The sequence below is a fragment of the Adiantum capillus-veneris genome, chromosome 3, assembly GCF_014529385.1.
Source record: "Adiantum capillus-veneris isolate H3 chromosome 3, ASM1452938v2, whole genome shotgun sequence".
Lineage (NCBI taxonomy): Eukaryota > Viridiplantae > Streptophyta > Polypodiopsida > Polypodiales > Pteridaceae > Adiantum > Adiantum capillus-veneris.
In genome coordinates, this window is record NC_140933.1 from 111,978,316 (window position 1) to 112,002,912 (window position 24,597).

General features: G+C 41.2%; 1 pseudogene; it reads left to right on the top strand.

The window, feature by feature from the left end:
• The first annotated feature begins 18,943 nt into the window (after window positions 1-18,943).
• On the top strand, window positions 18,944-20,427 carry LOC147461492 (uncharacterized; annotated as a pseudogene).
• The last annotated feature ends 4,170 nt before the right edge of the window (window positions 20,428-24,597 follow it).

A 24,597-nucleotide genomic window follows, 5' to 3' on the forward strand; every position in this document is an offset into this window, starting at 1 on the left:
ATTGCAAGTTAACATCAGAACTTTGTAGATGTTCTCAACTTCAAATTAGAATTTGTGGGTGGGATTATACTAGACCTACATTTTTCCCTATTAACTTCATACGCATTCTCACCTTCAAATTATAATTTTGAGGTAAATCTCTATCATTCGAAATTCAAGGGTATGCCATATCCTTGGATTTCCGTGTGGGCAGATGGGCTTCTAAAGTCTCACAAAAATTGAAAATTGGAAAACCTACATATGATAAACTTTTAGAGACAATTTTACTATAATTGAAGGTTTTTATATTTGAATTTCTTAGCTTGTGTGTATGATGATGATTGTATGCCTCCCCTTTGATCTGTAGTTCACGTACACTAAGTGTGATCATGTACTAAAAAACGCACAACAAGCTCTCGTTAATGTTTGTAGTTTAGGATGTTGCATATGTCTCGAAGGAGAAGGTGACGGTAAGGAAGTTGTGAGTAGTTTTCACATGAGGCAAGGTGAGGGCTTGTGTCTGGATACAATTTTGTATCCTTTTATCTCAAATGCATGTGGCATCATGCAAGTATTTGGCATAAGCAAACTAAAATGGCTAATGAGGGGCTCTTTAAAAAAACCATCATGTTTCAAAATGTTTTGGTAAACATGTACACCATATTTAAATGTAGCCTCTTAGAATGCACTTATGTGGCCGTTGGCACCCCCATTCTTAGGGGTTCTTACTCTTTAGAGCCACTTTCAAGGAGGCAAATTTACTATATTTACATTATACTTAGATTTCCTTTGAGCACTCAGGTACACAATGCTTTTTTTGAAAATTTGAAAAACCTACCTATGAGAAATTTTAGAGGCAAATTTATTTTATTCGATGGTTTTTACACTAAACTTGTCTAAATTTTGTAGGAGTTCTTACCTTCAAATCTAGAATTTAGAGATAAATCTCAAAATTTGTAGGTTAGATTACTGTAAACATAGGTTTTTCTCAAGCATTCAGATACACAAAACTTTCTCCCAAAAACTTGGAAAACCTACCTATGAGAAATTTTAAAGGCAAATTTACTATATTTGCAGGTTTTCTTTTGCAGGTGGGATCACACTAAACCTAGGATTTTTTTTAGCACTCAAATACAAAATATTTTTCCAAAAAAAACTTAGAAAATCTACATATGATTATAGTTAGCGTACACTCAAATACATTTCTAGGTGTGATTGCACTAAACCTAGCCCTTTCCCCAGCGTTGGAATACACAAAATCAATGTTACAAGAGATGAAAGCTTTGAGACTTTTAGTAGGGAGGGGAAGATGTCGAAGTGCCTTACACATTATTTGTTGAAGGTGCCATTGATCCAACATCTAATGGTGATGGTGAAGAGGAAAATTCTCCCTCATCTATACCTTGCACGATGGCTAACACATTAGTGGTTTCTTGCCAAAACAAAATCAAAGAAATTTTAAAATAAATAAGGAACACAATAAAACTCATTTGAATTTTAGGTCAAAATTTGAAGAATTGATGGTACTTACACTAAAACTTATAAAATTTTGCCAAGAATTTTTAATTTTAGCAATAAAAGTACACTTACCTAGTTTATTGCAAACATTGGGAATTTCAAATGGCCCCAAAATGGAAAGGCATGATGGAAGTACAACAATTGAATGCCCAATATATCCATGATCACTCTCTCACCACCCCAAGGACATGCTATGCCAAGAGAGGAGGGGCACACCTATTGAAAATATGTTACAACCTTGTGTGGGAAATCGGGGTGTGTGTGTGTGTGTGTGTGTGTGTGTGTGTGTGTGTGTGTGTGTGTGTGTGTGTGTGTGTGTGTGTGTGTGCGTGCGTGCGTGTGTGTGTGTAGATATTTTTACTTAAATAATAAGACATAATTGAACTTTAACATTCAAAAGACAACTAGCTTAAGACAAATGACCAAGGTTAGCACCAAAACAACTCAGTCTTAGAGTTATTTGTGTACAAAGCTATAAGAATGAGGTCTCATTTTAGTGTTTAAGGACAAAGGTTGATTTGTAAAGATTGTTCCATAAAGTGGTAAGAGTTTGGTATATCAAGGATGGACAACAGCTAAGCCAAGAAAAATTCCAAGAAAGGATAGAGCCCTCACATACATCCATTCAAACAAGACAACAGAGATGTTAGTCTTGAATGCATTTTACAAGTGTCAATGGACTTTATCAATTGTTATCCATGTCCATCTTACAACCTTTTTAACTTAAAAACCATTTTCCAAACCAAATCATTTACTTCAATGAAAAAGTTTCAAGGTGTGAGTTTTTTTCAAGTTCTTTTTAAAGTTGTAATAAAAAAGATCATCACTCCTTTAAGATACAAGTGCATTAATATAACTTATAGATAATTTTACTTTAAATAGCTATTGATATAACTAAAATTTTGATCAAAAGGCCACCACCCCTTCCAATCCAAGTGTCTTACTCTTAGTTTTTGCTCATAAAGCATTTTGTGCCTTTTATACCCAGCATCTTGTGAAGTATTTTAATTTCTTGTCTCTATGAGTTAAATAGTACCAAACCTTATCCCAAAAAGAACTATGTAAAATGCATTCCAAAAATCCCTTTCAATTTTCATGATTAACACTAGTAAGTCACCACGGCATAGTGTAGTACACCCTAGAGTAGAAATAATCCATGTTTAGCCTCGAAACACACATGCCATTGTACCCATGGTATAGGTTATACCAGGCCAAAAAAGATAGCACAAATTTTCCCACTAGGTCAAAAAGAAGGGTCAACTGAAAGAACGTGGTATTGAATCATCCAAATTATCACCAGCTTAGCATGGTTTGCTTAGACAGATCAATATTACGATTTCTAGCTACCTTGGATTATTGCGTAGCAGAACAATAATAGATAATTTTGGCAACCTACTATACACCGAAGCAAGTGTTGAACCAAATTTGCATTATAATTACCAAATGGTAACATGGGGAAAAAACCTAGTACTCCCATGAGATAACCACAATCATAAAACAACTCTTTAGTATATGTAGAAAAAAACCTGTGTATCGGTCAATATGATGCAGAAAACAAACATGTGTTAAAAGACCTTCCTATATGCAAAGCTAACAATGGTACATCATTCCTAAAATGAGACCTCATTTTTTGGCCAATGTAGAGTAAAAAAATTTGACCAAAATGTAATTTTGTAGAACAGAGCGAGCTCGGCCGTTTACCGGCCTGAGACGTTGCACCATGTTAAACGAACTCCATAGCACCACGGTAAGTAGGCAAACAAAAATCCCTCTCTCCTTACTTTCACATACACACACAGAAGTCAAAATCAAGGCTAATGTGAGGAGCCAAAGCAACCCTCACCTCCTTATATAGAAGGTCACGTAGGTGGAGGCATCAAGGAATGCAATGTATGGAAGATCCCCGCTCGATCTGCACATTCAATTCAGCCTAACTCTCAAGGTCTAAGAAAACCAGAGACAGCCACGGACACCATAATCTTCACTTGTTAGGGGTTAAGTTAGGCAAGAGGCGGATTGTCATAAGTAGTAAGCACGCATGTGGTTTCACAGACAGAGAGATAGAGAGAGAGAGAGAGAGAGAGAGAGAGAGAGAGAGAGAGAGAGAGAGAGTAGCTATAGAATACTGAGCGTGATAAGCTATTATGAAAATCCACTACATACAGGTCATAAATCCCTCCACATATCAAGAGTAATAAGTGGCAAGGCGGGCACCCTGCAAGGGGTAGAGTCCCATGTAATTGGCAGCAATACCACCATAAGGCAGTAGTCCCACAAGGGGTTTTAAGCTCCATGTTAAGAAGGAAAGGGGGGGGGGGGGGGGGGGGGGGGGGGGGGGGGGGGGGGGGGGGGTGGGGTGAGGGAGGTAATCCAAGCTATATAGCCTGGTGTGCCAAAGACATCCAATCACGGGTATACTCCCACGGGGAAAAATTTAAGAGGCAACCATGTATATAAAGCCAAAAGCTAGCCACCCAGGGGGGTAGGTGAAAAACCCCCTCTTTAAAAAAAGAAATGGTACAATGTTCTTAACTATATATGGCTGGAACAAGGGTAAGAGAGTATAAGAGTGCTCTAGGTGCAGGGAAACTATAAGCTGATCAAGGAAAGATTTTTAGGGGAAAGGACGGCATTGTTCTAATTAGTCAAAGCATGTAGCAATACTTGTGTGTGTGTGTGTGTGTGTGTGTGTGTGTGTGTGTGTGTGTGTGTGTGTGTGTGTGTGTGTGTGTGTGTGTGTGTGTGTGTGTGTGTGTGTGTGTGTGTGTGTGTGTGTGTGTGTGAGAGAGAGAGAGAGAGAGAGAGAGGGAGATGAGCCCTAAAGGCATCCATGTGCCATTTAAATGGTGACTCTAATTTTCCTTCCGAAGGCCATAAAGAAACTCCATCCCTCAAATTTGATGGGTGAATCTACTTTGATACTTTATCTTAAAGAGCTTCAAGAAATCTGAGATCTCAACGCTTCCACTCACTGCACAATGTACAGAGCAAGAGAGAGGATTCCAACCCACCAAAAAAAAGAAATCAAACAGACTTCAAAGATCCACTTGGCCAAGACTTGAAGCCATAGAGAGAGAAACAAAGAGAGAGAGAGAGAGAGATCAAAGGGGAGATGTTAAATGTTGTAGGAACACATCAAGAGACCTCAAAGCTCTATCTGAAAAGTCTTGAACTTAAGACCTCGTATTTAAGGGGAAACTATGATAACCAATATACCACACTCAAAGATAATTATAGTTTCCTCTTCTTATTCATTGAGAGATCCTAGACATCTACTCAACAAGTCTGTAACTCAAAACTTTGTGTTTATGTATGTGTGTGTGTATGTAGTGTGCATGCATGCATGTGTGTGTGTGTGTGTGTGTGTGTGTGTGTGTGTGTGTGTGTGTGTGTGTGTGTGTGTGTGTGTGTGTGTGTGTGAGAGAGAGAGAGAGAGAGAGAGAGAGTGCACACGCATGCATGTCTGTATGTATTGTTGTTTTTAGACTTTAACTTATACACAAAAGAACATAATAGTTCAAAAGATAGTTGGCTTTAGACAAAGGACAAGGATTAGTACAAAAACAACTCTTTGATTTAATTTTGTGCGTCATAGTGAAAATGAGGCATCATTCTAGACTTTTGTATATAAGATAGTTAAGAACAACTTATTTTAAAGTGAAAGAGACTAGGTTTGACAGTGATGGATAATAGCTAATCCAAAAAGACCATAAATAAAGATAGAGTCCTCAACTTCATCCATATAAACAAGACAACAGATTCGTTAGCCTTTAATATGTATTACAGGTGTCAATGAACCTACCAGTTGTTATCTGTGTCCTAACTTATATCACCATCCATGGGTTACCGTATACATATGGTAGTGATGTGTGTGAACACACTTCGACCTTTGTATATAAGATAGTTAAGAACAACTTATTTTAAAGTGAAAGAGACTAGGTTTGACAATGATGGATAGTAGCTAAGACAAAAAGACCATAAATAAAGATAGAGTCCTCAGCTGCATCCATATAAAAAAGACAACAGATTCGTTAGCCTTTAATACGTATTACAGGTGTCAACAAACCTACCAGTTGTTATCCGTGTCCTAACTTATACTTACCATCCATGGGTTACCGTATACATGTGGTAGTGATGTGTGTGAACACACTTAGGACCGTCGGGCCATTTTTTCCCCCACTAGGAGGTCTTTTTTCCCGAGCATTGTATAAACGCCCATTCATTCTAGGGCTATCTATCTTTCCATTGCACACTAGGTAATACACTCTCCGTTGTGTGCCCTGAGCTTCCTTCGTCTTCCAAGTTGTGTGTGTTTTCCTGCAACCCTAATTCCAACAATTGGTATCAGAGTAGGTTGCGTCCTCCCAGGCTTAGTCGCCAGCAGCTCCAGCACACGCCTGCTCACTTTCTCCAGCTTCAGTGAGCTTTGGCACGCATTCACAGGTCAACAAAAAATTTGGGGTAATCTCGTAGAGCTTAGTTTGCTCAGATTTTTGATTCAGTCCCATTTCGCCCTCCGTTTCCACTAAAGGCAGTACTGCACATGCTATTTTTCATTTTGTGCATAATTTTTGTCAATGCCATTTTCTGCATAACAGGTCCCTTACAGTCTTCTAGGTTTGTGTTATATAGCACGTGTTGTTCCCGCTTTGTTTCTCCTTTTTTGGGTAGTTTTCACATCAAGTGCAGCATTTACCATGGCTGAGAACAACACAGATGTGTTCAAGATGTTTGTTGTTGAGGACAGATTGGATGGGGACAATTACCCTATGTGGACTTATATGATGCAACATGTTCTTCTGTCGGAGGGCGTCTAGAATATTGTGCAGGGCATTGATGTACGTCCTGGTTCTGAGGGTGTAGGAGATGTTGAGGATGTTGCATGTCTTGCTGCAAGGATTGTTGATGCTAGAGTTGTTTTGCCTACGGAAGAACAAGCTTGTTGGGATGTAAAGGATGCAGTTGCTCATGTTTTGATTGCATTGTCTATGAAGTGCACCATTACTCCTCACATTTGTTCAGCAAAATCTACAAAACAGGGTTGGGATATTCTGGTTGGTCTTTATGCAAGCCACAATGAGGCAAAAATTCCATTGCTGCGTAAAGAGCTGAAGTCGAAGATTATGCATGAGAAGATGATATGGACACTTTCCTTGCTGGTGTCAAGGATATCAAATGAGCAACTTATTTCTACAGGTGAAGTCATTTCAGACAGTTCCCTTGTGCAGACTATTCTTGATGCCTTACCAGACTCTTACCAGACTTTTGCTCTAGTACTTGGAGACTCATGACCCAAGAAAGTCCTGAAGTTGTCAAGTTTGATGCATTGTGCACATTGCTATTGCAAGAGTCACTTTCCACAAAAAAACAGGACTAGATAGTGTGCACTTGAACGGGCTTTTATTGTTGCTCAAAGAAAGGGTGGTAATAGCAATGCAACCATTTCTTATGGTTCTTCTGCGAGTGGAAAATCAGATGTTCCTAATGCTTCTGCTAGTAGCAATTCTTTTGGAAATTTTGGTGATAAGGGTAAAAAGAAGATGCGTTGCCATTATTGTAAAGCTAATGATCACTTGATCAAGCAGTGTCCAAAGTTGAAGGCTAAATCGGCTAAGAAGAAAGAGGGTGGTTCCACTGCAAATGCTGGTTCCACTACAAATGAAAATATTCTTGAGTCTTTTGTGAAAGGAGACCGTGATGCAGATGTTGATTATCAAGTGTGGGAAGAATTCTGCAAATGCAATTGTGGATTCAAAGGCTATTTCAGATGCAAAAGTTTGGCATGCACATTTTGGTCATCTCAATTTTGTCAATTTACTGCGTTTGCAAATTTCTGATATGGTTGCTTCTTTGTCGCTTCTTGAAGCACCTGTCAAACATGTTTGTAAAGGTTGTATTTTGGGTAAGATGCAGCATTCTAAGTTTCCAAAGGATGGTTCAGTTAGGGCCACATGCAGGTTGCAGCTTGTGCATAAAGATGTTTGTGGACCCATGCAAACTTCGTCCCTGGGCAATTACCTTTACTTCGTGACTTTCATTGATGATTACTCCAGGTATGCATGGGTATTTTCACTTAAAGTGAAGTCCGAAGTATTTATGTGCTTCAAACAATTTTTGGCTATGGCTGAAAATGTCTCAAAATATACTATGGGCACCCTTCGTTCTGATCGAAGGGGGGAGTATATGTCTCATGAATTTAATGCATTTATGGCTAGTTGTGGAATAAAACACCAATGTAGAGTGCCTTATACCCCTCAGCAAAATGGTGTTGCTGAGAGGAAAAACATGTCACTTACAGAAAAGGCACGATGTACGATCAAAAGTCAAGTTTTTCCGCATTCTTTTTGGCTTGAGGTCATCATGTGTGCCACTTATGTACTAAACAGGTATCCACAAAGCTTTGCAGTCTATTACTTCATATGAGCATAGCATGATAGAAAGCCTTCTATTGAGCACATGTGTGTATTTGGTTGTTTGCATATGCTTTGGTGCCACAAACACAGCACAAAAAATTGGATGATAAGGCTGTCAAATGTATTTTTGTTGGTTATAGTGTTGAAAGCAAAGGTTACAGGTTGTATCATCCACAAACAAAGCGTATTCTGGTTTCACGGGATGTTGTGTTTGTAGAAGATTTTGTTCAGCCCTTGTTGTCATGTACTAGCGATAGTAATGTAAGCTCACAAGACATTACTAGAGATAGTAATGTAAGCTCACATGACGTTTATGACACTTTGCTGCCTCTTTTTAGTGGTGGAAGTACAAATATAAATTCCAATGAGGCAAATGTACAGCATATGGGGGTTTTTGAAAATGTTACAAATCAGTCTATTACTAATGTAGATGTACATGATGTACTTGATGAGGAAAGGGCTGAAAATGAGCACGCTAGAGGTATGCCAAAATGGGTGGTGCATACATTGCATAACATGAAATTGGATGCACCTTTGTCTAGTGGCACTCGTTGGCTCTCACCATGCATGTTATGCATCAGATTGTTATGCTTTGGTTGTGTCTAGCTTACATGATGTTGAGGAACCTCTATCTTTTGATGAAGCAAAGAATTCAAAGAATTGGATGGTTGCCATGCAATCAGAATATGATGCACTTATAGAAAATGACACATGGACTTTATGCGATTTGCCTCCTGGCAAAAAGGCCATTCGTTACAAAGTGAGTTTACAAGTAGAAACGCAAGCCAGATGGTGAGGTTGATCGCCATAAGGCTGGACTTGTTGCAAAAGGCTATGCGCAGTAGAAATGCACAGATTATGAAGAAACTTTTTCTCCCACTTGTCGTATGACTACTTTTTGTTTTCTATGTGCATTGCCAGCTCATTTTGGTTGGGATGTACATCAATCCGATATTGTTATTGCTTTCTTGAATGCTGACATTTTTTAGGAAGTCTATGTAACGCAGCCTCACGGTTTTGTTAAGAAAGGACAAGAGGACAAAGTGTGCAGATGTAAGAAGGTTTTGTATGGGTTGAAGCAATCTCCTCGTCCTTGGTATAAGAAATATGACACTCATTTGTTCAAACGAGTCTTTTGTAACAGTCCAACAAAAAGCACATTCTATGTCAAGCATGAGGGCGATGTACTTCTCATGGTTGTTCTTTATGTGGATGATTTGCTGATCAATGGGGGTCCCAATGAGGCACATATTTTTGAATTTAAGGCTGATTTGAATGCTACTTTCAAGATAAAAGATTTGGGATTGTTGCATCATTACTTGGGTATACAGTTTAAGCAGTGTGATGGTGGTATTGCCTTGTGTCAGAAAAGTTACATAGAGACATTACTATGTAAGTTTGGACTTGAGGATTGCAAACCTATTGACACTCCCATGGAAACAAGCTTGAAATGAGTCTTCATGATGTTGGTAATACTGCAAATGTCACTCTTTACCAAACTGTTGTTGGATGCCTCATTTATATATGCAACATGAGTCCGGATATTCAGTTTGCAGTTTCACAGGTCAGCAAATTTATGCATAGCCCAGGGTCTAAGCATTGATAGGCTGTCAAGAGGATTTTTCGCTACTTTAGTGGCACTCTACACCTTGGCTTGTTTTATCCCAAGGAGGGATCATTGCCGCCAAACTTACCTGCTTTTTTGGACTCGGATTGGCCTGGTTGTTTTGACACACGAGTGTCCACAAGTGGTTTTTCGTTCATGCTTGGCAGTTCATGTATATCATGGTTGAGCAAGAAGCAACCTACTGTGGCCACTTTAAGTTGTAAGGCTAAGTACAGGGCAGTCTTCACAGCTACGGTTGAGTGTGTATGGCTCAGATGCCTTATGGATGATTTGGTTGTTGGACAGGACACTGCCAACACTATCTACACTGACAGTCATAGCACATTGGCAGTTGCAAGAAACCCAGTTTTTCATGCTCACACAAAGCACATTGAGGTGCATTACCACTATGTCAAGGAGAGACTCTCAGCAGGAGAGATCAGCTTGGCTTATGTGCCAACATACGACAACCTTGCTAATCTTTTCACAACGGCATTGTCTCGTGAGAAGTGCAAAGCTTTGGGCTTACTCCCCTTTGTGGACTGATCATGTCCTTAGGGCATGGCACTTCCCTTTACTCATATGCCAGCTCTTGTTCACCGCATCACTCTAGAGGGGGTTTGTTACCATATACATGTGGTAGTAATGTGTGTGAACACATTTCGGACCACCGTGGCATTTTTTTTCCCTCACTAGGAGGTTTTTTCCCCCGTGCATTGTATATACACCCATTCATTCTAGGGTTATCTATCTTTCCATTCACACTAAGTAATGCAGTCTCTATTGTGTGCCTTGAGCTTCCTTCATCTTCTCCAAGCTATGTGTGTTTTCCTGCAACCCTAATTCCAACACCATGTAGTGTTCAATATCAGCAAGTATCCATTCTCAAAACAATAAGCCACACATGAAAGTGTTGTGTGTGTGTGTGTGTGTGTGTGTGTGTGTGTGTGTGTGTGTGTGAGAGAGAGAGAGAGAGAGAGAGAGAGAGAGAGAGAGAGAGAGAGAGACGAAGAAGAAAAATGAGAGAATTCCAACCCACCAAAAAAAGAATCCCAACAAACTTCAAAGATCCATTTGGCCAAGACTTGAAGCTATAGAGAGAGAGAGAGAGAGAGAGAGAGAGAGAGAGAGAGAGAGAGAGAGAGAGAGAAGTTTTAATGTCGTAGAAACACATCAAGAGACCTCAAAGCTCTATCTGACAGGTCTTGAACTTAAGACCTTGTCTGTGTGTGCATGTGCCACACACACACACACACACACATAGAGAGAGAGAGAGAGAGAGAGAGAGGAGGGAGGGAGGGGAGGGGGGCGAGGGGGGGAAGGGGAGAGGGAGAAAGAAGAAGAAGAGAATTTTTATTGTGGTAAGAACAGTTCAAACAGATATCAAAGATCTACTCGCCAAGTCTTGATCTGCTTTTCTTGGCCGCAACAATGTGTGGGTCACACACTAGTCCTTCTTTAGCCATTGTAAAACATCAATATTCCAAAATACTAGGAAGTTTTCATAAGCTTCTTCCCATCCTCTCTTTGCTTTACTACTTTGATCGTTGTTTTTACCATCTACTTCTCCTGACATCCACCTCCCTCTCTCTCTCTCTATTTATTTATTTATTTAGTTATGTGCTATACATACACATAAACACACAAAATCCTCAAATGGCAAGCCATTGCCTGGGACTAGAGGGGATTCTTAAATTTTAAAAAGTTACAAAATCACGAGGGGAAATCATGAAATTTTGAAAACAAAAGCTAGTACGTGTGTGCGCGTGTGTTTTTTTTTGTTTTGGGTTTTTTTTTTTTTTTTTGGGGGGGGGGGGGGGGGGGTGTTTTGGGGGGATTATTTAAGAAAGGGGCACTTTATCTATAGGTGATTTTTTTAAGTTTACCTTGGAGGAATTTGGAAATTTTGTGCCTTGCAAGTGGGGCAAAGATTGAAACGTATTGGCACACACATTTTAGATTTTTCATCAAATTCACAAAACACATCAAAATTTTAATATTGAGGTCCATATTAAAATACATCAAAATGATGAAAAACTGATGCCAAGATTTTACTTTCTAGATGATTCATTTTGGATAATGCATGTTTAGCTAAGTAAAAATTGACCTACCACCTCCTAGCCAACAATCAAACCAACCGACAATCAAACCAACCGACGTACTTTTGCCAAAGGTTTTAGCATGTGAAAACAAGGTGAAATTTCATTATGGCCTACATAAAGCTATTGACAAGAGTTTCCTGGTAAAAAAGACTTCTTTGAAAAAAATAGAAAGTGACACTTTTTTTTAAAAAACATGCATTATCACAATACAATTTTTTTTAAAAAAAATGTAACAATGAACTATTTACATTACAATATATTTCAAAGACATAAAAAATACTGTTTGACAAAAAACTCAATGTCCCTCTTTAAAGATAGAGGTAAACAAATGTCAACACCCTCTCACAAGGTCCTATAAAAAAATAATTTAAAATTATCATTATTTTGTCATGTGGCATTTTAATCGACAAGCTTTTGCCAATGGTCCAAATTTGCACCCATTTTATCCACCCTTCAGTGAGGACTCCTTATGTAGTCCAAAAATGCATTGATGCCAAACCATTGATATCACTCTCTACCTTTTCAATACATCATGCCTATACCTACAATGTCTTTTATCTTTTTCTTCTTCTTTTTTTGAAAATCTATACTATTATAAAAGGGGGGAGGGACCACCCCTCCTAAGACGTGCGAAAGCTGCTTCATCCAGCCAACTTCTAGTGGCGTGTCTTGCAACCTAGCACGTTCAACGAGAGAGATAAAGACTGCGAGAATGAAGATCGAGACCATCGACAGTACTAGTACTCATAATTGTGAGTGGAGATTGTTTTCCTTTTGTGACAATCTCACAAATAGTGAGAAAGAATTACAAAGGGAGCCACGTTGTACCGGAGCCAAGAAATCAACATACCTAATCATCAATCGGCTAACAAGTGGCTTTGGAGATGTATTATTTATTCAACAAACAAGATGAAGGTTCACTTTGGCCTACCTAATGCTATTGAGAGGAATTTAATAATAAGAGGGTTCTTTGTGAGAGGGAATTGGAGAAAGTGACACTAGCTATTAAAGTTTCTTTTGTCACAATGAAGTATTACACTTTAAGTATAACAAAATGACTCATCTTCTATATCTATACTCTTTATAATGCAGCTTAAATTTTTGAAGGAAGGAGAGAACCTCCACTTGTCACACTGTGTGGTTCATTTCAAGGAAAACCTTTGGAAACATTTCATTTGAAATGCAAAAGTGAAGAGTTAAGTTCTCAGATGGTAAAAATTGAAAAGACTTTCTGATTGATTGATTGCTGAGAATGTAAAGTCAAAAGATTAGAACTTAGTCTTGGTAATTCAAAGTAAAAAAGTAGTACTCTATCTAGATTTATATTATTTACGGTACTTGGGAAGGCCATGGAGTTTCACTTGTGTCCTCAAATGTCAAGGGTGACCGCTCACTACTTTTCTGAAAGCCATTTGAAGAGTAGCTCTACTTTGCATTTTGAAGGCCATGAAGAACTACCCTCTACATGTCGCCCAATTAACCTCTCTCAACACGCTTGCACGATGAACCTCTCTCAACATGCTTTCACAATGAATTTTCCATGCGGTAAATGATCTTCGATCTCAGCACATCCATGTTAGTGTGTGTGTGTGTGTGTGTGTGTGTGTGTGTGTGTGTGTGTGTGTGTGTGAGAGAGAGAGAGAGAGAGAGAGAGACCCGTTGCAGGTGTGTGTATGAGAGATAGAGTTGGCGTGCCATTTGTTGTGGTATTGGAGCGTTGCGGAGGTCTTCCACATTTGCATTGCATTAATGAAGTGCAATGAGCTCAACAATTCATCCATGGAAGTCTAATATTTGTTGTGAATGTCTTAGACACATTGTGTGTACATGTGGGTGTGCGCGCGTACGTGTGTATGCGTGTGCGACATGTACGTGTGTATGTGTGTGTGTGTGTGTGTGAGAGAGAGAGAGAGAGAGAGAAAGAAAGAGAACCATTCTATACTTTTATGTGTGGATGAGTGTGCTGAGAAATAGAGAATGGTCCTTGCGAATCATGCTCTGTGTGTGGGTGTGTGGGTATGTGTGTGTGTGTGTGTGTGTGTGAGAGAGAGAGAGAGGGCTCTCACACCGAAACTAGAGTCAGAGGGAAGGGAAAATAAACATTGGTCTTACAGCAACAATCGATGAAATCTGCAATCGAGATCGAGAATTGACAATTGACATCTACAGAATCGAGAATCGATGTAATAAAAAAAGTTTGATCCAATGAATCCAAGGCAGAAAGCGTGCATACCAAAGGCAGGAGCGGACCTCAACAAATGGCAAAGGCGGACAATGGGAGGCAACTCCAACAACTCTTTGATATTTTTGAAGGTTTTAACGCTACATTTTTGTGAGCTTTGTGGTTTCCTTCGGGTTGACTTAGAATTTAAAAGTAAATCTCAAAATTTGTAGTTGGGATTACACATAGCTTAGATGTTTTCAACCGCTTCAAGGCAAATTAGAATTTTTGTGGCAAATCATAAATATTTGTAAGAGGGGTTACACTAAATCGAGTTGAGGCGCAATGTTTTTTCCCAAAAACATTAAAAACTTAGGTATGAGAAAGTTTAGGGGTAACTTTATTATATTTGAAGGCTTTTACACTCAATTTTTTAATACTTTGTACGTATAGAGATAATTTTCTAAATCTGTAGGTGAGATTACACTAGATCTAGGTTTTTCCGAGCATTTTTCTATACTATGATTTTCCCAATAAAAAATAGAGGCAAATTTACTATAAAATTTGAAGGTTTTTACACTAAACTTCTTTGCACTTTGTAGATTCTCTAAACTTTGATTTGGGTTTTCTTAACTTTGTAGTTTCTTCGAACTTTGGAGGTGGTCTTTCAATTTAAAAGTTAAGGTTGTGATCTTAAGTGTCATTCTTTTTGCATCCATGGCTCAGTTGGAGCATGGCGATGGTGTATATTTTATGTTTCTAATTCAATATCGTTGAGTGAGTGCTGCTGAAAATAAAAATTTTAAAAAATTAGAGGTAAATCTTGAAGTTTGTAGGTGGAATTACACTAAACCTATGTTTCTTTTTGCAATGTTGTGGGTGTCCTAATCTTCAAATTACATTTTACAAGTGTGTGGCCCATCTGAGAGAGACGTTGATGGAGCAAAAGATGTCGTGCGCACACTCACACACCCAGACAACTCAACACAACACAAGGAATTTACTTGAATTCCTCACCTCACTCACTACCACTCAAAAAGCTCCCTAAAACTCTACCCACAAGCTCGATTCAAACTCCAAACGCCTCGACCTACAAGCCCTTGCCTGCCCGCAGACACTACAAGGTGAGTCGAGGTGATCAACACTTGAAATCACGCTTGATGGTGACCAAAATATACAAGAAAAACCATCAAAAAATCAAAAACTCCAGCCACAAAAGGCCACTCTCAAACCATTACAAAAGTTTCACCAAACTCCACTCTGTTGGACTCTTTGGAGTAGCGCCAACCGTAATGGCACCGATACAGGATCACATAGTCTTGCAGAAAGCCCCACCTTCTTCCCTCAATTCCTTGCACACACACATCCATGGAAACCTCAGAACTTCCATAGACTCTCCCAAGTGCAAAATTGAAGAGAGAAAGCTCTCATTCACTCCTCCACACACTCGAAAACAGGACGGGAACGCAACGGGACTGCACTAAACCACCTGTAGGAACCCTGCTTCCTCCCACACACAGAGTGGTGAAAGTGTTGATATTGCTCTTTAAAAGTACTCCCTCAGCTGGAACCATCACGGCACCGTGAGTGATGTGGAAATTTGAATCCGTTTCGCACCTTTTTTTACCATTTTTTGACCTTTTCTGGCCCAGTTTTGGCCAGTTTTGACCCCCGGCGGGCATTTTTCGCAGGAAAACCCCCAAACGGACTCCAAAATTCACCCAAATTTCGCACGCTTGATCCTCGATACCCAAAGCACATTTCCACATCCCCACATTCCATTTTTGACAACTTCTAGGGCGATGCACATATCACCGCAGATCAGGCGCCGCAAATAGACAGTTATCGCATGTGTCAAACTTCTCGAGCGGGATGAGAGTACCCACACTTGTCACATGCATTATTTACATTCTAGAAAGCTCAAACACATTATCTAGAACCAAAATAAGCCACCTAAAACCATATCCAAGGCCCCGATACCCTATACGGACATGTACATGTGTTCGACTGCTAGCGCACGAACCTGACTATTCACAATGTGTACACGTTGCATCTCTCTTTGAACTTGAAACCACTTTGCAAAGCTCCCAAATGCATGTATTTACATATTTTTGTACATATGACCATGCATATAAACGCTACTTTGTACACGCCAAAAGCGGTCTATCAACACGTGTGTGTGTGTGTGTGTGTGTGTGTGTGTGTGTGTGTGTGTGTGTGTGTGTGTGTGTGTGTGTTTGTGTGTGTGTGTGTGTGTGTGTGTGTGTGAGAGAGAGAGAGAGAGAGAGAGAGAGAGACGCCTCTTTCCTTGGCACCCATTCCATTCTCTCTCTTTCTTTGCCTTGGCCTCCACACCCCCCCCCCCCCCCCCCCCCCCCCCCCCCCCCCCCAAGCCCTTTCCTTATGTCACATGGCAAGGGCCTCCAAGGGGCATAAGATATAGTTTAGAAATTTGTAGGTGGGATTGCACTAAACCTAGGTTTTTCTGGAGCACTTGGGTAGAGAATAGTTTTCTACTATTACTCAATAGCCATTATCTATACTCTTTATAATGGACCTCAAAAAATTAGAGGAAGGGGAGGGTCTCTACATGTCGTATTTTTGGTTGATTTGCATGGCCCGTTGGATCAATGCCGATATTAAGATGTTGAGTCCTAGCCTTAAAAAATTGCATAAAGTAGTTCAGATTGCAACTCCATCCTTTCCCAACGACTTGCAATAGTCAAATTTGTGAGTCTGACAAGTTGTTGTCAATCTGTGTGTGTATGTGTGTGTGTATGTGTGTGTGTGTGTGAGAGAGAGAGAGAGAGAGAAAGAGAGAGAATGTAGAATATGCAAATCCAACCTTTTTCAACAACATACACATTGTAGTAGCCAAAATTGTGCACATGATAGTTTGCATGTAAGTGTACACGCTCTGTGTGTGCGTGCGTGTCACTGTTACTGTGTGTGTGTGTGTGTGTGTGTGTGTGTGTGTGTGTGTGTGTGTGTGTGTGTGTGTGTGTGTGTGTGTGTGTGTGTGTGTGTGAGAGAGAGAGAGAGAGAGAGAGAGAGAGAGAGCCTTTCCTTGGCAACTTGGTAGCCCACCAAAATGACTACGAAGCATCAAAACCTATCTACCTCCAACCAAGTGAGAGTCATGATCATGAGAAGCTCGTATATTGGCAAGCCATGGTTTTGATAGCATGGTGCAATAGTAGCAAGTTGGTAGAAATGTGGTACATTGTCATTGATTGATGAATGGCGAGATATGGACAACTCAAATTTGTTAGAAGTCCGTTCAAGGATGAGTTGATCGCAACCGATCGGCCGAAAGCACTCCATGTGAAGAGAGAGAGAGAGAGAGAGAGAGAGAGAGAGAGAGAGAGAGAGAGAGAGATTTATTGAGCAAGTCTTCAACCTAAAAGAATTGAGAAATGGAGGAAAGAAGGTGATAAAAGAGATATCAAAGACCTACTTGTGATTCCTAGGACTACTATTCCATTGTGTGTGTGTGTGTGTGTGTGTGTGTGAGTGAGAGAGAGAGAGAGAGAGATCAAATTACCATGATTTTCTAGAGAGATAGAAAGATAGAGAGAAGGCGTACATATGCATTGTTATCTTTCTATAGTGATTCCAAGGACTACGTTTCCATTGTGTGTGTGTGTGTGTATGAGAGAGAGAGAGAGAGAGAGAGAGATCCAATTGCCATGCTTTTCTTGGCCGCAACAGCGCGCGGGTCACATACTAGTACTTATATAATGGAGCTTAAAAGTTTCAAGCAAGGAGAGAGCATCCACCTGTCATTCATTGGAGACCTTTGGACTTTTCCACTTTTCTTTGAAATCTTTTCTTAAAAAGAGCTGCACCCACCTTCCAAGAGAAAATGACCTTGAATGCACCTCATCAATCATCCTTTGACCTTGAATGCACCTCATCAATCATCCTTTCATTTCAACCTTTTACATTTAATCAAAGACTAACATGTGCACTTTTTGGCTTTCTAAAAGAAGCCTTAGTGTTGAGTCTAGTTAGGCATCCTTCCAATGTTTTCAATGCCAACGATGGAGACTCGTCTTAAATGTTGATCGAGTTTGTCAAATGGGTCCCTTTCATTGCATAGGCTTAGAGGGCTTTTTAAGACTTTGCCTTGTTTAATTTTTTTGTCCTTGCTCATCTTATATTATTTTCAACATGAACACACAATTTATACTTGTTCTTTTTTCTTAGAATGGGACTACATTGCTTTTATTTTGTGTACCTTTTTATTTTTAAAGCTTTTAAAGAGTAAAGAGCTTTTTTCACAAGAACAAGCGATTGTGACTCTCTCTCTCTCTCTCTCTCTCTCTCTATATATATATATATATATATATATATATATATATATATATAGTATTTTTATTTCCCTCATATCTTGATCTCCTTTTTGGAAAGCCATCGTGAAATCTCACCTTGTTCTTATTTGCAATATATTCACTCACTATTTGTGAGTTTGGCAAGAAAAAAAAAGGGACTTACTACTTTGTACCTTTAAAGGGAAAATGATCTTGAATGCATCCCATCAATCATCCTTTCATAATTGAAGTTTCATTTCAACCTTTTGAATTAAAAAAAAAGGCTTATGCACCTCAATTAATCCCACTAACTTGCGCCTTGAAAGGGAATTTTTTGGCCTGCTGAAGAAAAGGCCTTAATGTTGGGCTGGGTTGGGCGTCCTTTGACGGATGGCGTCCACGTGGACGGCCAGTAGGTTTATAGCTTTGTGTGAAGGCGAGGGCTGTAGGATGACATGACCTCGATGTGATAGAGGAGGAAAAAAGGGACAGGCCTCTTCTACTGTCGCGCGCGCACAGATTGTGACACACATAGGCACTCTCTCTCTCTCTCTCTCTCTCTCTCTCTCTCTCTCTCTCTCTCTCTCTCTCACCTTCTTGCATCAGTCTGGTCTACAGCTTGCCCCCTTTCACCCATTATAACTTGGTCGTCAAATCCTCCTAATTCGAAGACTTCAGAATCGTAGCGTCGATGCAGCTTCTCCAGCTTTGCTTGACTAGTGTCGATTTAAACCGTTCAAGTACCAAGGTCAAGCTTGCTACAAGCTATGTAGTAGGCAATGTTGTTTCTTGAGCATCTTTCGCACGTCGACCTGCAGATATCACAGTACATCTAGGGGGTGTTGATTATTATGGGGACTTCTGTCAACAACTGGCTTTCCTTCTCGTTGTCTCCTTACTTGTCTATAGAGGAAAGATCCCCTGCGGAGGAAGCTGCATCTGTCGCTCATCATAATGCTATGCATGGCACAGGGGGTGCGTACAGAGGCGCTCACCTCAACCTTTATCAAAGCAGCGATCATGATCATCATCAACACCAACCACCAGCTCAGTTGCATGCGAAAAGTTTGAGCTCTCCTTTGAGTTCTGCCTGCTACAGTAGAGGCTACACATCCGCTTCCTAATTATGCTTTGCTTATTTACCTGCAGAAAATCACGGCTCCTTCACCTCTCAGATGCTTGATATTGCTCTCATCAGGCCACATTCAGCAGGCACCAGCAGTCATGAAGCTGTCATAAAAGCTTTTCCCAAATCATCCTCTTCATCTGGTAAGCATTCATGGTCATTTAGCAATTTCTTCTCCTCATTTATCTGCGTCAATGGAAGTAGTGATTCTCTGAAGTAAGTGTAATTAGTCACTCCTTGATCACGCTTCTTTGCGCCTTAATTATTCCTGCCTCTTAAATGAAGACATCTAACATCCACAATGCCTACCAACAATGTGCATGCAGTTTTCTTGCTTCCGAAAATCGATTATTACCTTTGCGCGTTGCTTTGCGAAGCTCCTTCACTCTCACCATGTTCTCTCTTCTGGCCTTCTGTAGTTATCTCTCGCATACACAAATCTGTCCTTATGCCGGCTAAGCTAGTTTACCTCTTGGTTGTCATGCACCTAAGGTTCGAGGAAACTCGTGAATTAAAGGGACTTAGCAAGTATTTGTACATGCAGAATGGCCTCACTTTAAAGCTTTGGAGCAGTTTGCACCTGTGCAGCCACACTACCTGATGAACACAGGTTTGGTAAATATGGTAGGAGGCAACGACGATGCAGGCTGCGATTTAGAAGATTATCATGATCCTCGTCAACACTATTTCCAGGCAGAGGCAGCAAGTTATCCGAGTAATATATTGGCTCTACAGAACTTTGGTGTGCGAATGAAGACAGAAGATGGGCCTAAGTTGGAAGACTTCCTAGGATCTGGAGGGCCAGATTATAACCATGCGGGAAATGAAAGCATGTACTATCATCACCCTCATGACCATTCCACGTTGGAGGTTGGGATCAACATCAACTCCACGCCCTTCCCCACATCATCATCTTCATCACCGTCATACAAGCAGATACCCCCCTCCATCCATGTCGTCAGAGCTTCTGGACCACTCTATAACCACAATGCAGACAGTCTACCCCAAACAAGAGCAGTTCCACTCCTTGATCATTACGATGTACAGTCAAGCAAGTTTCTTCACTTGCATGGCCATCAGCCCAATCCCACGGCTAACTTTCTTCATTTCCCACCATCGTTGCATCCTCAAGCTCCTTTCGTGGTTGACAATTTGTTGACGACAAGCACTGTTGCAACGAGACATGGCTCCATGGTTATGGAGAGTTGAGGAGTGCATTAACGCTGTGGAGAAGGCGTGCGAGTTTACGTTGCTGTCACCTGAAGCTTCCGCTAGCTCGTGTGTGGTTGCAGCTCGTCTCTCTTTCAATCTCTGACAGGAAGCCCTCTTCTCGGCATTGCCCAGCTCTGCCTGCCACCACAGTGCAAGCTCTCTCTTCGCTACACACACGCGCGCGGATATCCACACGCCCTTTCTCTCCAACATGCACCCGTCTAGAGGTAAGCACAATTTCATCAGATCAGGCAAGCATATTGGCATTTTATCCCCACACAAATCCTATATTCTTGCTGAGTTAAATCTTTTCAAGCTTTAGACTACCTCTCTATCCAAAACTTGTACCTTACTTGTATGTCTTTGAGCTGCTCAACTTAGCTCAATCTTCTTTTTGATCCTTGTAGATCGAGATCATCGTCATCATACAAAGCCAATTCTGTATTGTGCGCTTTCCAATTCAGCTGTATGACAAATTATGGATCCTTAATTTCAACTCAAACCAATTGAAACATAAATTCTAGTGGCCACGGGGGGCTTCTTGGGGCTTAATCAATGCTAATTTGAACATTCTGGAGAGAGATATTGGGAGCTCTTGTTAAGAAGGGCACTTGATTTATAGATGATGGAGATGGACACAGAGATGGAGATGGAGGAGGTGCAATCAGAGGAAAGAGCTATGTATGGGCAAGGAGGTGGTGCAAGTGAGGAAGGGGTGTTGTGCTCAGGGGGTGCGAGCGACGAGGGCTTTGATGACGAGCTGTCTATGTTGCCGCGCCGCACCAAGGTCATTGTGATAGGCAATAATCGAACAAAATCTGTTCTAGTTAGCCTGCAGGGAGTTGTGAAGAAGGCGGTTGGCCTTGGAGGCTGGCATTGACTGGTACAATGCCATGACATTATATCTCATTGCATTATCTTGGGAAGGTCTGCTTCTGCTTATCTGCTTTGCTGTGTTGCATTGTCTTGACAGAAAAACAAACATCCCCCATACCACCTCTGTCAATCTTTGAAGGCCTCTCTCTCGCACCTGAATTCCACATTTTAATTTTCATGTTTAGGGTTAGATTTTATTCTGCCTTTGAAGTAAGCATTCTCTCAGCTGCATTCATCTTTAAACAAAAAATTCATAATCATCTCTGCAGGCCATCGTGACTCCTCACCTTGTTTTTGAATGCACATCCTCAAACAAGGCATGGCTTAGCGTATTTCTAAGGCGCCTAGGAAGTGAACACACGATATTGTTGACACAAAATAAGACCAGGCTCTCCTTGAGTGTGTGTATGTGTGTGTGTAAGAGAGAGAACCGTCATGCATATTTTTCGCTATCCACCGCACCCTCTGTGTGTGTGTGTGTGTGTGTGTGTGTGTGTGTGTGTGTGTGTGTGTGTGTGTGTGTGTGTGTGAGAGAGAGAGAGTGAGAGAGAGAGAGAGAGAGAGAGAACGAAGCCAGGCCTACGAACCCTGTGTGTGTCAATGAGTAGAGAGAGAGAGAGAGAGAGAGAGAGAGAGAGAGAGAGCCAAGCATATGAACCCTGTGTCTCAATGAGTGTAGAGAGAGAGAGAGAGAGAGAACAAAGCCAAGACTACGACATCACAAAATAAAGTCAGGTCTTATACATCCCGTTGCGACATGTGTGTGTTGTGTGTGTGTGTGTGTGTGTGTGTGAGAGAGAGAGAGAGAGAGACCGCATGGCTCATTGTTTTTTGATGTTGTGCATGTGAGTGTGTGTGTGTGTGTGTATGAGAGAGAGAACGCGAGTCATATCACCTGGAGCTGACACGGAAGAAAATGCAAGGAGAATTGATATACTAAGCTGCGTCCCATAAATAGTGTTGTGTCTGCAGCAAGTAATTGTGTGTGTGTGTGTGTGTGTGCGCACACACACATGCACAAGAGAAAGAGAGAGAGAGTGTGTGTGTGTGTGTGTAATTTTGCAAATATAGCCAGTTAAAATACACTAAAACCGATTATTTGTGAACACCGGTTCCAATTAAGCATTTCATAAGGTTCATAAAACACAAACAACCCTCAAATTTGAAGGGCAACCTACTACTTTTACTTTTTGAGAAAGTCATAAGGAAACTTTCTTTTTCTTTCTACACAAATTGAAAGGGCATACACCTATTTTTTTCTAAATTTTCTACAATTTATATCTACACTATTCTATCTCTACTATATATAATGGAGCTTAAAATTTTTCAAGAAGAAGAAGGCCTCCATGCGTCAACTCTTGGAACGTTTGCACGGACTTGCAGTGGAAATGCACCTTTCAAATGAAATTTGGAAGCTTAAGCTATGTTGTTCATATCTATAGCCGCTTGAGTGCATGTGTGTGTGTGTGTGTGTGTGTGTGTGTGTGTGTGTGACACACACACACATACACACACACACACACACACACACAAAGAGTGGCGCCTATGTGCGTGTCTGTGAGAGAGAGATCAACGAGACTCAACAATTGGGGAGAGAGAGAGAGAGAGAGAGAGAGAGAGAGAGAGAGAGAGAACACGACTGGCACCTCTGTGCGTGTGTGTGTGTGTGTGTGTGTGTGTGTGTGAGAGAGAGAGAGAGAGAGAGAGAGAGAGAGAGAGTGAGAGTGAGTGAGAGAGAGAGCACGACTGACACCTATGTGTGTGTGTGTGTGTGTGTGTGTGTGTGTGTGTGAGAGAGAGAGAGAGAGAGAGAGATTGGCGAGACTCAATGCTTGGCGACTCAATTGCATGGATGGGGGGAGAGACAGAGAGAGAGAGAGAGAGAGAGAGAGAGAGAGAGAGAGAGGGTCTCACACCTCGCCATTTGTAAATTTTCCTTACCAGTTACGCTAGCTATGCTGGTGCTTAGCACATGTTGTAGCCTATGAGCGCAATGGCTGACACCATGGTGAAGGGTGGACATTTTCTTGGTTTGGGTACCAATATTGAAACTTTCTCTGACAAGGCATCTGTGGCTCTGACGATTGAGTTACCACTACAAAATTTGACACTAGTGGTGGGCCAAGCCTTGGATGTGGTGTTGGCGGAGCCATAAGAGGTGAACCAGTCATCAACTACGTCACCCGTGGCTCTGATGTTGGTTGTTGGAACTGTGTACGTGGTGCAGGATTTGGTAATTCACATTATCGACTTTGTCTCAGTTGGGATGCATTTAACCCTCAGGCAACTCTTGCCTCACTGCTCGCCAAGAGAGAAAATCTATAACAGGAACTTCATTAGGTTGAGAAATAGGTTTGAGACCTTGAAACTACCGTTAGCCAAGTTGGGAATGTGCTAAAAGGGTTTGAAGGTTTCCTTTCATCAACATTGAGGTGCAAGCAATTTGAAACAACTAAAAAATTTTCAAATGTTTCAAAAAGGATTTGAATGTTTTCTTTCATCAAAATTGAGGTGCAAGCAATTTGAAACAACCAAAAACATTTTAGCATGAGGATATGTTGTTTTCCTTATTGATAGTCATGTTGACTGTGGTTGAGGAGCATACATTTGGTCGGGGGGGGGGGGGAGGTCCTGCTCCTCATCGTCATCCTTGAGAGAGAGAGAGAGAGGTCTGTCACGTGAGAGAGAGAGAGAGGTCCTCAAGGAGTCGCCGGTTGCTCTGCCATGCTCAAGAGAGAGAGAGAGGTCCTCAAGGAGTCGCCGCGCTACTCCTCCACGCTGCTACAGCCACGCTCTCATCATCATCCACAGGAGTCGCCACGCTGCTCAAGGAGTCGCCATGCTACTCCTCCATGCTCCTCCACGCTGCTGCAGCTGACCTGCGGCTCCTCACCTGAGGCTCCTCACCTCCGACTGCTCACCTACGGGGCTGCTCACCTCCGGTTGCTGTGGTGACCTGCAGGTAGTGCTCTCTCTCTCTCTCTCTCTCTCTCTCTCTCTCTCTCTCTCTCTCTCTCTCTCTCTCTCTCTCTCTCTCTCTCCAACAATTGCACCCCTGTGGGCATCAAATGAGAACCCCCGACGATTGCGCCCTGTGGGCATTTCGCTGCAAGTAGCTCTCTCTCTCTCTCTCTCTCTCTCTCTCTCTCTCTCTCTCTCTCTCTCTCTCTCTCCAACAACTGCGCATTATTGAGAGAAATGAAATGAAATGTCATACCAAGGCTATTGAGAGAAATGAAATGAAATGCTTTATTGAACGTCTCTGTGTCTGTGTTTTGCCCCAATATTTTG